The sequence below is a fragment of the Artibeus jamaicensis genome, unplaced genomic scaffold (genome assembly GCF_021234435.1).
Source record: "Artibeus jamaicensis isolate MK-2021 breed Jamaican fruit bat unplaced genomic scaffold, CSHL_Jam_final contig_548, whole genome shotgun sequence".
Classification (NCBI taxonomy): Eukaryota; Metazoa; Chordata; class Mammalia; order Chiroptera; family Phyllostomidae; genus Artibeus; species Artibeus jamaicensis.
The window spans coordinates 8,280,669-8,296,075 of record NW_026521883.1 but is presented as its reverse complement, the minus strand read 5'-3'; the positions used below and the strand labels follow the sequence as shown (position 1 = coordinate 8,296,075).

Sequence of the window (15,407 nt, the reverse complement as noted above, 5' to 3'; positions counted from 1 at the left end):
GCCGGGGTAGACTAAGCAGACCCCCAGTGGGGAGATCGGGCCTCTAGGTCCACGCCAGGCTCCCGCTGCCGCAGGTTTAAAATACCGAGCAGGTGGGATTCCCGGAGGCCACCTCCGTCTTACGTAATCGACATGTCAAAATCCCAGCTGCAGGACCTCCTCTTCCACAGCCCCCGTCCCCACCCCCACCTCCCAACAACAACAGCCCCAGGCCAGCCTGGAATAGAAACACTGGAGACCCCCATGCGTCCGACGCAGAGGCGCGGGTGCTACTCTCGGCACGGCTCCGCCATCCCAGAGCGGACCAAGCCCGCGGAACACTGCTGGTCTCTGAGAAGCCCCTGGGGGCAGATCGTGGCCATCCTTGCCACCTTTCTGAGCCCTGCCGCCCCAATCCCGCACGGCTCCGGGCCGTGACAGCTACGAATGCCACCGCTGTCTGCGTTGCCGCCCCCGCACTCACCTCACTGCTAGCTCCTTGGCGAGCAGCGGGTCGAGCTTGGAGAGCGGTGCCCGGTTCCCACACGAGGGGTGGCGGGACACGAGGGGCTGAATGCAGCGGCGCTCTGAGTCTGCTTAGCTCATCCCCAACCCAGCGCTCCGCCCTGCGTGGCACCCCCGCCCGCCCAGGCCTGCCGTCTCAGTCAGAGGGGACTCCCCCTCCCCTTGTGGCCGCTGCTGCCTCCGCCTCCTCTGATTCCAGCCTCGGATGCCGCTGCCGCCGCGACGAGCGCCATCTTGGCAGTGACGGCAAGGGCTGGGGCGGTAATCGCAGTCCTCAAGGGCCAATCGCGGATCAGGTCTGGCCATAGGGGCGGAGTCATAGCCCTTGAGACAGATTGCGTAAAAAGTAGGCGGTGCTCAGCCGGTGACGCGAAGTGGTGTTGGGGAAATACGCTGTGGTTCCCCCTCGGGTCGGGTGATCCCCAGCCTGAAGCGGGCTTGGCTGAGACGCACCTTTCCTTCTGCTTTCACCACCCGGGGGGTCAAAGATCCGTCTTGGGCCAACTGACCTGTTGGCCCTCCCTGTTCCTCCCTTCTCCGCAGAAGCCCGGGGAGTCCAGACAGTGCCTAGCCAGATCTCCGCGTGTCTGCTGAGAGGCTGCTCCTCCACCGAGGGCCCTTAGATTCCCCAGGAAACCCCCTAAGGGGGTTAGCCAACTAGTAGGTTTGGGTCCCACGATACTGAAGGTCAGGTAAAATGGGGGATTCTCAGTGGGGTTCTCTGAAAAGTGTGCAGATAAAACACCTATTGTTGACTGAAGGGGTGTAGGTTACATTGAATTAATGGGATATGGCCTATTTAAACCTGGCTATGGCTCCACAATGAGTGGGTTTTGGCAACTTGCCTCAGAAAAATGAGCAAAATGAAGCTTGATTGTTGCTACAGTGTCATTCCGAGGGTTAAATTCTCCAATACATGTGAAGTGCTTGGCATAGTGCCGAAAGTAGTAAGTGTTAGATAGCATTCCATGGACGAATGAAGGAAGAAACAGGACCCTAAAAATCCCTCTGATTTCAAGTCAGTTTTCCTAAATTGCACAAAGTAGGCATTAATCTCTTTCACTAACCAAGTTTATAGCTCAATTTCTTATCTTTATAACTTCCATTGCTGTATTCATTCAGTCAATCAACAAACATCCATTGAATCAAACAAACACTGAGGGGACACAGTGGCAAGAGAAACAGAAAAGGTCTACCTTCTTGGAGCTGACAGTCTGGTGGGAGAAAGAGGGACAACAAATACTTCACATTTGGGGGGGAAACGTGGTACAAAAGTTATGAACAGAATCTGGGCGATCAAATAACAAGACAGTAAAAAAAAACAGTGGTGAGAAAAGGACCATCTGAAGGATGAAAAGGAGCCAATAATTTGAAAAATGAAGAGGGAATACTTAAGGCAGGAAAGAATGGTTGTGCAAAGAACCTGTGGTAGGAAGGAGCTTGGTTGTTGAAACTAAGTGGAGTCCGATGCTGGGGAATGCGTAGTGCAGAGAGGGACCTGGCACCGGACTGGAGAGGTGAGTGAGCACTTGTTCGCATAGGGCACAGGAGACATAGAAGAAACAAGACCGGAGTTTTTTGTAATTGCAACGGAAAGCCATTGAAAGGCAGGGAATGACTGACTGTTAGAGCAAGGGAGTTGGGAACAGTGATATTTGCTACTTGACAAAGCAAACAACCAAAAAAAATTATTAAAAACCTGGGGTTGAGCCTCTTCAATACTAAGTAGGTCAAATTATGTGCTCTGATCTTCAGTTACCTTGTTTTAAAAATGTGTGTGTCACATAAGACGACAGAAAAATACTACTGTCAATGAAAATTGTTAAATAACATAAGTTGTTTTAAGTATTTTGTATGTTATGTTGATGTCATGTATCTTTGCCTAATCAGTGCTGTTTGATAAGTACTTTTTTTATTGGTTACAAGCAGTAATCCAAACCAGTCATTCTTGCTAATTTTCTCACCATGTGCTACTAGGGAAAAGAATACTAACTGTTATAGATGTGTAGTTTTTTAAATTATATATATACACCTATTTATTCATTTTTATTGAACTTACTGTGGTGATGGTGGTTAACAAAAATATACAGGTTTCAGGTGCACAATTCCACAACACATCATCTGTACACTGTATTGTGTGTTCACCACCCCAAGTCAAGTCTCCTTCCATCACCATTTACTCCCCTATACCCTCACCCCCAGTTAGTACACTGTACCCAGCCCCCCCAAATGGTAAATAGTCTTGGTGATTAATAGAATTATTTGCTCCCACTGAAGGGTTCAATGGACCATACCATGTAAGTTTGAAACCACCACCAAGAAATAAGTATTAGTGTAAGTTTTTAGCTTGGATGCTTAATATGTCATACTAATATAGGATCAATTTTTAGCACTTAAAAACTGTGTTTCATGACAATAAAATATGCTCTATGGTCTTGTAAATGTATGCTCCAAAATTGTTCAGACAATCTCTTCTTCCATTTATGTACAATTACTCTAAAGGCATATCTTTTTAATGCTATTAATTTTCATTTAAAAATAAGTGATTTCAAGGCCACTGTAATCAATAGTCTGGTACTGGCATAAGAACAGATGCATAAACCAAGGGAACAGAATAGAGAGCCCAGAAATAAACCCATGTCAATACGGTCAGTTAATATTTGACAAAGGGAGCAGGAATATAAAATGGAGTAAAAATCACCTTTTCAATAAATGGTGTTGGGATATCTGGACAAGTACTTGTTAAAAAATGAAACTAAACCACCAACTTACACTATACATCAGTATAAACTCAAGATGGATAAAAGACTTAAATTTATAATAGCCAAGTGCTGGAAACAGCTTAAGTGCCCATCAGTAAATGAGTGGATCAAAAAACTATGGTACATTTATACGATAGAATACTACACAGCAGAAAGAAGAAGGCAACTCCTTCCCTTTGTGACAGTATGATGGAACTGGAAAGCATTATGATAAGTGAAATAAGCCAGGCAGTGAAAGACAGATATCATATGATCTCACCTATAAGTGTAATCTAGTCAACAAAACAAATGAGCAAAATAGAACCAAAGACTTGGAAATAAAGAACAAACTGACAGTGACCAGAGGAGAGTGGGGAGGGGGAAGACAGGGGAAAGAAGGGGAAGGGGCCAGCACAGAAACATGAATAGAGGACTCATGGCATGGACTCATGGGGGGATTGACTGTGGGAGTGGGGGAAGGGCAGGGTAGGGAGAGAGCAATGGGTAAAAAGGTGGGACAACTGTAACTGAACAACAATAAGAATAAAAATAAGTGATTTCAGCCCTGGCTATGTGGCTTAGATGGTTGGAGCATCATTCCATACATCAAATGTTGCAGCTTCAGTTCCCAGTTGGGCAGCATAGGGAGGCAACCACTTGATGTTTCTCTCTCACAGTGATGTTTCCCTCATTCTCTCTCTCTCTCTCTCTCTCTCTCTCCCTTCCTCTCTCTAAAATCAACAAAACGAATCCTTGGATAAAGATTTAAAAATGATAATAAGTAATTTTATCTCTGAATAATTTAATTTTAAAAAATCACTCTTGTGAACAACAAAATAGAAAAGGACAGGAAAGAAGAAAGCATGGTTGTTGGTTTTTTTTGCCATGTTTCAAATAACCAAGCATTCCATAAAGTCATGAAGTTCAAAAGATCAAGATTTTAACCTGAAAATACTGATTTGATAACTTTTTTGTTTTTTAAATACATCCTAGATGCTGTATTTTAACTCCATTAAACAAACTAAATTTCTTTTTCAGGCTGGACCCTTCCCCCTCTTTAGTCTATGTCATCCACATTATTTTTAAACACAACACGAGGGCACAGCGATAATCAGTCAGAGATTGCAAGGGAGGGGTAATGGCCCAAAAGGGCACAAGGAAACTTTTGGGGAAAAGGGATATGTCCACTATCTAGAGAATAGTGATTTCACTGGTGTGTACGTATGTCAAACTTATCAAGTTGCATACTTTAAATACGTGTCCTCTGAATGTCAATTATATCTCTACAAAGCTGTAAAAGAAAAGTTGGAGATTCCAGTTGGGAACCTCCCATTCTTTCCACATTGGATGCAGATTTAGCCTTTCATTAGTTTTAGTTGCTGGAATACCTACCAGATCAATTCCTCTTTGATGAGTAGCTTGGTGTATCAAAATATTTGACTAGCAACAAAAAAAACCACTTTGAATTGGCAAAAAAGATTCAAATATTTTCATCTATGTTACAACATAACAATTAAAATATTGTAAACATAGTTATAAGCATAGTTTACAGGATGGGATTCTAAAACGTTTCAAAAGTTGTAAAGGCTTGAAGAGTTTTTTATCTTAAAGAAAACACTTTCTAGAAAAAAACATTAAAAACCTTTAGAAAACAATAAGCAATACCTTATTGCATGCTTAGGAAGGGCTATTAAGTAGCTCAGAATCCTTAAGAGTCATTTCATAAGTCCTCTCAACATCCAGGCATATGTCACTATAGTCACAGGAGCAGAGCCATAGAAATGAAGATCACATGAAGGGTTAGCAACAGGGGAGTGGGAGAAGGAGAAGAGGGGAGAAGGTACAGAAAATAAGTAGCATAGATGGTAGGTAGAAAATAGGGGGGAGGGCAAGAATAGTATGGGAAATATAGAATCTAAAGAGCTTGAGACATGTGGTCATAAATGAAAGAGGGGGAATAGTGGGAGGTGCAGGGGGAGCGGAATGAAGGGGGGAATAGAACTGTAATGGCATAATCAATAAAATATATTTTTTAAAAAACCTAAATGAGATTTGGGTGAGGGAGCTCAACCATGCAGATACAATCCAGATAGATAAATATGCCTTAGAAATTTGGGCTCCATGCCATTTTTGAAAGTATGTCATCTTTTACACTTGGAACTCTATATGGCTATTTCCCAGAAGTTATTTTTAAATACTGTGGTTTGAACAATGCATGAAAGGAAATGTATGAAACCAGTAATAGTTTAAAGTACTGGAAGCTCAAGCTGTTGTACAGCCTAATCCTCTCCACCTGTGAAATCTATTCACCTTAATTGTTATGCCAGAAATTTCCCACATCCTTAAATAAAAACCTGGAGCCTTCCATAAAGCAGTTCTTGATACCTATTCCTTGGGGCTTCCTTATGGGTGAAAAAGCCTTCCATCAGGCATTTCTGGTCCTTTAGAAACTCTTTGGATCTGTCCCAAAACAGAAGACCTGTTGCCAAATTCTATTCATTGTGAAATAATGTTAGAATGGCATTCCAGCATATTTAACCCACGAATTGAAATTTATTAGCAATGCTGTCAAATTATCAATTTCTTTCTCAACGAAACTCTGACAAAATACTTTTGAAAGACAAATGAACTGAACAACTTGCAAGAATAATAGTGAGAAATGTCATGTTGCAAATGATAAACTTGCAACCTGATACTTGAGAGGAGTGTCCAGGGACAGGAGGGCTCTGGCAGTGGAGCTATGGCTGTCTTTACTCTCTTGGTGGCCAGTCAAGGAGTCATAGCTTTGACTCAGCACTTTTTCACAAATTTGAAAATTATCACCTCTCAACATCCTCCTCAAGTGAATTCTTTTACTTCTCTCGACAATTCCTTCGAAAATCAATTTTTAGTTTTTAATTTATCTGAAAAAGAAAATTATTTTTATATAGTGTATCTTTTTAATTATCATTGACCACAATCAAGTTCTGGCCCTTGTTCTTTTTAAGAATGACAGAACCAATTTTTATAACTTTTAACAAATTCACTTCAGTCAGTATTTATATTCAAAGCACTATACTGAGCACAGAGGGAAAACAAAGACAAGCACCAGGCATGTAACTTTAATAGAAATAAGACTATTAGAAATTCTAAAGTGGATGGATGAACTTGTTGCTGGGGAGCCTGGGGGAGCTAAATGATTAATTCTGATTGTGGAGATTGAAAGCGACAAACAGATGAAATTTGAACCAGTCCTAAGAGAACTGAGACTCACTATGAAAGGCCAGGGCATCATTATTTGGGGTATGGGGATGGTACAAGGAAGTAGCAGCTTTTTTTTCTTTTTCTTTACTCTGAATCTTTGTAATGATTGTATTCGAATTGCTCTCAACTGAAGGAGATGTTTATAAATTGTTTCAGCACTTCGACTCTTTTTGGGAGTGGCCAAAGATTGAAATAATTTGGAAGGATGGCTATCTGTGCTGATTTACAGGAAATATGACTCAGCTTTTCTCATGTACTCAGCACTATTATTATAGCTAGAATGTTTGGGAAACATTAAGCTGAACAAATCAGGCACCGTTAGTCTTTTAATATATTGATTTTAGAGAGAGAGAGGAAAGAAAAGGGAGAGAGAGTGAGAAGCATTAGTTTGTTGTTCCACTATTTTCATCGGTTGATTCTTGTATGTGTCCTGACCAGGAATGAGACCCACAGCCTTGGCCTATCGGGACAATGATCTAACCAACCAAGCTACCCAGCCAGGACCTAAGTCTTTTCTCTGTATTGATTGGCTCAGACATGCATCCTGCAAGGGTAGAAAGGCCTTTTTATTGTCAAGGCTTCAGGAAACCTGCTGGTAACAGGAAACACCTGTGATTGGGGAAAAAACTTAAAAATAAAATACTTCTGTATTCTATATAATCCTTCAGACTAGGAGACAGACACATCTTTATGCTTCAGGGTTGTGTATTCCGCTGCCTCCGGACATCTCACTACCAAGTGTATCTGAAACTCAACATTTGTAAAGGTAAACTCATTATGTTTACCCCAAACCTGTTTCTCCCATATTCTCTAATTTCTTGAATAGTATCCACCATGCGCCAACACAAAAGTCAAAACCTGTGAGTAATCAGCTCCTCTTTTGTCCCTCATTCTTTAACACTTAACCTTCAAGACCAATTCATATTACCTACTTAACATCAGCTGTATCCTTCCTTACCCCTCCATCTCCACTCTCACTGACCTAGTTCAAACCCACATTTCTTAACCTGAAACTTTGCTGCAGTCAACTAATGGATTCCCTATCTTCTCCCTGTCTTTCCCTGTTCGATCCATCCCTCCCTTTGTTGCCAAGCTGATCTTGCTAAAGAAGAAATATGATCAGTTGTTTCAGACAAAGTTTGAGGTTGCTAGCTTTCTCCTCTCCTTTCTTTCTATTCCTGACAGAGAAGTCCATCTGTGTCCACTCTGGATATTACCTAAGGAGAGCAGGGTGTTAGGGCCTGTGCTTCATCCTCCCCCGCCCCTCACCAGTACGGTGGCAACAGCCTCTCGTTTGGGATGCATTCGGACTCAGGATGCCAGGCTCTTAATGAGAGAAAGGAATTAAGCCTCTGCAACCATAAGCACTGCACTTCCTTTTCCTACCAGGTGTGTACGAAGAGGTGTACTGGTTAGTTATATCAAGCTAGTACTATGAAGGGCAATGTTAACCCAGAAGGGAAAAATCTCTAACAATTGGCTTTCTCGGAATCTGGAGAATACCTTAATAAACTATCAGTGATAAAGATTTAAATTCAAAACCAAAAAGATCTTCAGAGCTGCTCCTAAGGCTATTTTAGGCTCTCCAGTGTCAGCATCACTTTACTAGCTCCCACAAACAGATATCCTTCCTCTACATTCTCTGCTTATAACCTTATATGTTTTCATAGTTTGTTGTACTTAACAGCATTTTAAAAATTTCATAAACATCACCTTATTGATTTAATAGAATTCAGACTTCCTAATAGTAACTACAGAGTTTTAAATTATGCTAAAAGAGAAGCAGAAGGAAGGTGATATGAGGCTTTTGTCTGAATGTATTGGAACTGAAATGGAAGAAAGGCTTTTAGAGATAGCACGGTAGGGCAGTGCTGGCAAACTCAGGTCTGCCTGTGCAGTGCGGTCTGGAAGGCAGTGGAGGATACCGAGAAGAGAGGAGAGCCATAGAGTTCTCGATGTTGGATTGAAGAGAGTATATAATGGCACAGCTCATTTTAGACAAACTCCATGAGAAAAGATAATTAGTGAAGTTGTGAAAAGAGACCAGAAACATATTCTTCTATTTGCACATTCTCCTGATGATCACACAGTGTAAGGCTCTGTTTGCTACAAGGTTAGGAGCAAGAATTGAAATACCAAAGGTAATAAAAATGGCTGTCGGGCACAAAGAAAAATCCCCAGGGTGGAGTTCAGTAATATGTAGGGAAATTGGATAAGGGTAGGGCTACATGGATGGGGTTATAGAGCAATTTAGGTGGGGCAGGCAATCAGGAATGGATTTAAAAATATAACTTCTGACTCACATCATGATGGCTTTACGGGAATGACACTTTCATAAACTTGACTTTATGTTTCCCTAACCTACAACAAAGGGTTTTTGAGGAGGGAAGAAACAGATCATCTAGTGCCATTTCATTTCCTCATAAGTGATCATTTGCCTACTTGTGATTTTTCTGAGATCATATACATCCGGTAGTGGTAGGAGAATTAGGAGAATCCGGATCTCTAGACTCCCAATTCTTTGATTTCTACACTACATAAATACCTATCAGATTCTAGATCTCTGTGTTCCAAAGTTCCCATGAAGTAAGCCAGAAATCCTTATTTTTGAAACAAAGAAAGTGAGGATCGCAATGGTGAAGTGAAATATAGTCGATAATATTGCAATAACTATGAATGGTGCCAGGTGGGTACTAGAAATATCAGGGGGAACATTTTGTGAAGTATATAACTGTCTAACCACTATGCTGTACACCTGAAACTACTACAAAATAATGTTGAATATAAACTGTAACTGAAAAAAAATTTTTAATTAAAAAAAAGAAAGGTGGAGTGAATTTACCAAACCACATGGGTGGACTAGACCAGAGCCCAGGCCTCACAATTCCTGGGCCAATAGGCTTCTACCAAACCACACTACCTCGAGGATTCAAAACAGGTGACCTCTCCAATTCCCTGGGCCTAAAGCACATTCCCTCTTTCAACCTACAGATACTTTATACTATCATATGTTATATACTGTGCTAAGTGCTATAGCAGAGGTTTCAAGACTGAAAGGTTCATTTTGTCAGACTAGATTTCTATTTTGCAAGACTGAAAATTGAACATCGCTTAATTATCAGGGAAATGCACATGCCTTTTGGTGGTTGATAAGGTAGCAGGGAGTAAGTCTTGGGTTACCACAATATTGGGAATGTTTCACTTTCACCGAAGGATGGGTTTCAGATTCTATACAGTATTAGCCCAGTAATGCATCTATCAGATGATAAAACATTAAAAAGCCTGACATTACCAAAAGTTATCAAGGGTGTAGATAAATGAGACTCTTATGCTCTGCTGGTGGGAATGACAAATAACCCAACCCTTTTGGAAAGCAGTTTGGCAGTATTTAGTAATATTCAAAATGCACTTACCCCACAATCCAGCAATTCCATTTCTGACTATATAATCTAAAGCAGTTTTTTTGAAACTGTGATTCATGATCTATTAGTGGATTATGAAGACAATATAAGGGTTACAACAAGTATTTTTTACTCCTCATCTGAGGAGATGTTTATTGATTTTAGAGAGAAAGGAAGGGAGAAAGAGAGAGAAAAACATTGATGTGAGAGAGAAATATCTATTGGTACAAACTCCGACTGGAGATCCAACTCTCAGTCTAGGTATCTGCTCTGACCAGCAACCAAACACACAAACTTGGTATACAGGACGATGCTCCACCAGCTAAGCCTCACTTTCTTTGTGATCCTCACTTTCTTTGTTTCAAAAATAAGGATTTCTGGCTTACTTCATGGGAACTTTGGAACACAGGGCAACAAACATTTTTAACAAATGAAATAAAGCAGGAAATATTGGAGTAAGGATTGTTTTATGAACTTTTGAGTGCCACTTAGATTCTTCTCTAGGACAGAAACATTAATTCACCCAGATTCTAGGAGAGTTGGCTGCCAACAGCTTTTAGCTAATTCCCCCTTCAGAAAGAGAGCTAGGGTACTTGCTAAAGGTCAGACCTTCTTCCTGGGTCAGCTGTATCAATGCAGGTGTATAAAGGACTGACTCGCTTGCTCCAGTTCAATATTACTCTGAGGGATCCCTGCAGCCAAGGCAGTATCACCTGAGGCCTTTCTAGTCACTTCATTAGATCCCAGACTCCCTCTGCCCATTTCTGCTTTCTTCACTCCCCCACAGATGCCGATCCTGGTACACTCCCCAATAAGCATCCCACACACTAATTTTGGTCTCAGATCTGCTTCCCAGGTAACTCAGCCTATGATGATATATGCATTTATGCATGTATAGGATCTGAATGTAAAATTACTGCTCACCATGCATATTGGCCATAAAGGTTTGCAAACTCCTGCATTAGAGAAACCTTTGCACACATGCACCAGAAGACACTATGAGGGTGTTCCTTGGAGTATTAATGGACAAAAAGTAAATATCTATAATCATGTAATGGAATGGTATACAATAATTAGAAGTAGTGAAATCTACCGACATCTGTCAACATGAACAAATCTCTGAAATACGAGGATGCATATCTACTTCAGGGTAGTGATTACCTCTGGAGAAGGAGCCTGGGAAATAGGACAAAGTTGGGGTTCCAGCTGCAGCACTGGATTGCTCTTCAAGAAGCATCTAAAAAAAAGGCAATACACAGCATTTGTTAAATTTACTCGAGGGGGCCAAAGTAGGTTACAGCTGTTCACATGGAAAATAATAAAATAATAAATAATAATACAAGAATAAACTCCGTTTTGCCTACTCATAACTGTAAACCTACTTTTACCCTATTGTGCATGGGGACATGGGTTTCTTTTTTCACTTTTCTGTATGTTTAAAGTATTTTTTAATTAAATTTTATTCAATGAACTCTAATTGCAGAAAATCTATACACAAAGCAAAGCATTTTTGACTTTATCTTAATATGAGGAACTAGTGAAAGGACAGTTAACAAGGTCACTTTCTCTTATACAAGAAATTTGGTTAAAATGTAATGGCTCATGAAAAACAGACATACTGGTTATAACTGTGTGGTTGGTTTATTGTAAGTTGTTTTTTTTTCCTCCCCCTATTTTCATTACTACTAAGTTCCATGTAATAAAAACAATACTGTAATCTTTCGAGAGTTCATAAAATTCTATGGTCATTCTTCTTTAAGACTTATGCAATAATTGGTTATGAGGAAATACAAATCCCTAGGCACAAGAGACAAGGATAGCCTTCATTATTTTTCAACATATTCACAAAGATTTTGGGTGGAATTTTTGTAAAAGTCATGTTTATTGAGAGAAAATTTACATACAGTAAAAGTTCTTCTAAAGTGTACAGTTTGTTGAATTTTGGTAAATGTACACAGCTATGAACCACCACCACAACCAAAATATCAAACATTTCCATCACCCAAAAAAGTTCCCTCATGCCCCTCTGGAGTCAATCTCCCTATCCTAGCCCCTGGCAAACACTGACTGGATTTTTATGCCCTTAATATTGCCTTTTCCTAGATGATAAACTAACAGAATCATACAATATACAGGATTGGGCAAAAGTAGGTTTATAGTTGTATGTGAAATACAGTTTGTTCTTGTATGTATTATTATTTATTAATCATTACATTATTTTCCATAAAACCTACTTTTATTTTATTTTTAATGAATCATTGTATTAACTAAAAGTAGGTAAACCTACTTTTGACCCCCCCCACTATATAACCTTCTGAGTTTTATTTTTCACTTAGCACAGTGCATTTGGGATTTGCCCATGGTGTGTGTTGTGTACATCAATGACTTCTTCCTTTGTATTGCTGAGTAGTATTCTAACTGCAATTTGTGTATTCATTTTCTAGTTGAAGGACATCCGGGATGTTTCCAGCTTTTGGTCATTATAAACAAAGCCTCTATAACATTTGTACACAGGTTCTTGTGCAGACATATGCCTTCATTTTTCTTTGGTAATACCTAGGAAGCGGGCTTGCTTGGTCTTGTGATGAGTATAAGAAACTGTCAAACTGTTCCTGAAGGTAGCTACACCCCATAGCACTCCCACCAGTAAAGCAATAGGAGAGTTTAGTTGCTCCACTTGGTATTTTCAGGTTTTAGTTTATTTGTTGGCTTGGGTTTTTTTAAAGCCATTACAGTTGGCTTAATATGGTATTAAGCCATATTAATATGGTTTTATTATGATATAATGGTATCTCACTGTAGTTTAAGTAAGCTTTCATAAAGTTTTAAACAAGAAACTGTATCAAAGGTTGGCTTATTACTAAATCATCTTTCCTACGCCAAAAATGATGAGGAAAGGCTCTCTAAGCTTCTGAGTTCTAAAACCGTTGTACTCTGTGAAGCCAAAAAAAAAAAAAGGCATTACAAAACAAAACAAGTGAGTGTTTATAATTGACTACATAGACATGGTCATGGTAGTTTAATAGTAGCTTCACACTAGCGGTAAATGGTTAAAAGGACAGAGGATAAGAAAAGACCATCCATTACATTCATGGGTCTTCAGGACATTGCCTTTTGTATCATATAGGGCACTTAGAGTTCACAAGAAACTGGCCAACTTACGTTAGAAAGAGAAATTCAGTAGTAGTTAGTGTTATTATCCAAAAGCACATGTAAGGGATAGATCTAAGGAAGAAACTAAAAAAAGTAAGCAAAATAAAAGTGTGGCCAGTAATGAAACTATAAATTAGGGTAAGAAGTGGTTGTGGTTTTGGGAGAGTCTCTGCTGGACTGTCGAGTTGACCCTCTATTTTACTTACGTAGGTTGGATTTTATCTTTCTACAGAACATGTGGAAAGTGGTAAAAAAAAATTTAATGTAGAAGGCTTATTAATATATCCACTAATGCATATATTTAAGGGAAAGAAAATTTTAGAATATTAGTAAATCCTATGTATAAAAGCAATTGATAGAAAACAATCTTCATACCTAGAGATGAGAACAGAATGCATCTGTTTGGAAGGAACAGCAGTACTGTGAACTAGAGTCTAAATGATGATATGCAGGAATCTCCAAAACCAGAGGAAAGTGGAAATAAGCACACTTGAAGATTAAAGTCTATAAGAAATAGCTGCAGATGAAAGTTTGAGGAAGAACTGCTTATGCTCACCTCAGTCCTCAGAACTAAGCAATCTGAATAACTAGACTGGAAGCTGATTTGGAATATCACCTAGACCAGCAATTTCCCATTGGTGTGCCAGAAGAATGTTTAAAACATGCGAAACCTGACTACTTAGTCAGGAGCGCTGGCCTCCTTTCCCTTAGATTGTCAAATTAAAAAATGACATCAGCCAACACAATAGCTATTCAGTGCGAATGAGTCAAAATTATACTTATTTTTGTCAGATTGGCAAAATATATAATATTTTCAGTATGCCACAGAATGTTAGTAATAAGTTTATCTGTGCTGAGATTTTTTTAAAAAGTTGAAAATCACTGATCTAGACCACACATATCTACACTGCTAACTAGAGTTAGTAAGAAAATATCTTCCAAAATAATTCTCTCTTGTCACTACTTTGAATTGCCAGAAAAAGATTTATGATTTGGGTGAGTACACTATGAATTAAGGTTTGTTCCAGATGATAAGCACATATAGAGTGAGATATGTCACTTTCTGGAACTGGCACAGGAAAGATGTTTGTGACATATATTTTGTTTGTGAAAAGACTGTGCCTTTGGATCATGATTATTCACTTATAGTTCTAGGAAAACTTTATACCCATGGCCTAAGAAAACTCACTCAATATTTTTCTTCCCAGCCTAGTTAAATTCCTTAGAATGGGAAGTTATGGAGATAATTTTTTCAAGAACTGTGTAGATGCCTCTGAGAAATTTTTGTTAAGGTCCTTTTAAAAAAATCTATAACTTTAGAGGGACCAGGAAAGACAATTTTTGTGTAAGATAGGACTAGAATTAAAACCCCAGGCACAAAGATATTAGCAGATCCTAACCCGTTTGGGGAATATGGGGCGAGGGGGGGGGTGCCGGGAAATCCCAATCTTTAATTTTCAATTAGCTACCTCCCTTCCATTCTAAGTACAACTGCAACTACATCTTCATCATTTGACCTTTTGCATATTTTATTATCATGGCTGTAATTGTTTGAAGGACTTGTCAGATCTTTCATCACATTGCATATCATTCATTTTGTGAATATATGTTGTCCCAGTTCTTAATTATATAGCTTATAATAATGTACATATTTGAATAGAATGATTGTTAATTATCATCATCAATAACATTCAGATGTCTATATATATTCACATAAGTAGACATTTACAAAAGAAATTCCACAAACATATTCCCTTTCCTCCATCAGCCAAAAATAAACTTAATGCAAGGTAATTATTTTATGTGATGAATTTTTGGTTGCTCATTTTTATGCCTAAACCCCATCTCAAATCCTGAAACCTCAAAAGCGGAATTAAATAGGACTACATACCTTTTCAGTACTCGATAAACGACGATCAACTATTGTTACTTCATTGGTCTTCATAATCCTTATTTAGATGACAATTATTTTATTTAGATGATTAATGCCCTTAATCTGGTTTTGTCCTAAACTTTAGAGTCTCTGCAGCAATCACCTTAAACGTTACTAAAATCAGGATTCATTCAGGGTAGAAAGAAGCTCAGAGAACTTCGAATTTTTTGTTTGAAAATCAGTTGCCTACTATAAGACCTTCAAGTGAAGAGTTGTATGGAGCACACTTTCCTCTTTTTTTTTTCTCCTGTCCTCCCCGGTTTACAACAGACACAGAGTTATGTTAAAACCACAGAACGAAGTTTTGCAAGAGAATGGCCTTGAACTAGAATGCCACCCAGCTGAAAACTTAGGCAATCAAAATGGAATATATGAAACCATGTCTGCTAGACTTCACATGTTGCTTCTTATAAGGAGAGCTATTGCCTTTTC

General features: G+C 39.3%; 1 protein-coding gene across 8 annotated transcripts in view; it reads right to left on the bottom strand.

The window, feature by feature from the left end:
• DENND4A (DENN domain containing 4A) overlaps positions 1–15,187 on the bottom strand; it is a 120,868-nt gene extending 105,681 nt beyond the window's left edge. For 7 of the 8 annotated variants that reach the window (XM_037155577.2, XM_037155581.2, XM_037155580.2 and 4 more), the window contains exon 1: positions 464–727. The gene's annotated coding sequence lies outside the window, so the exon portion shown is untranslated. Of the gene's footprint in view, positions 1–463; positions 728–11,050; positions 11,127–14,933 lie in introns of those variants that run through there. The other variant, XM_037155579.2, reaches the window with a different exon arrangement.
• Between the last annotated feature and the right edge of the window lie 220 nt (positions 15,188–15,407).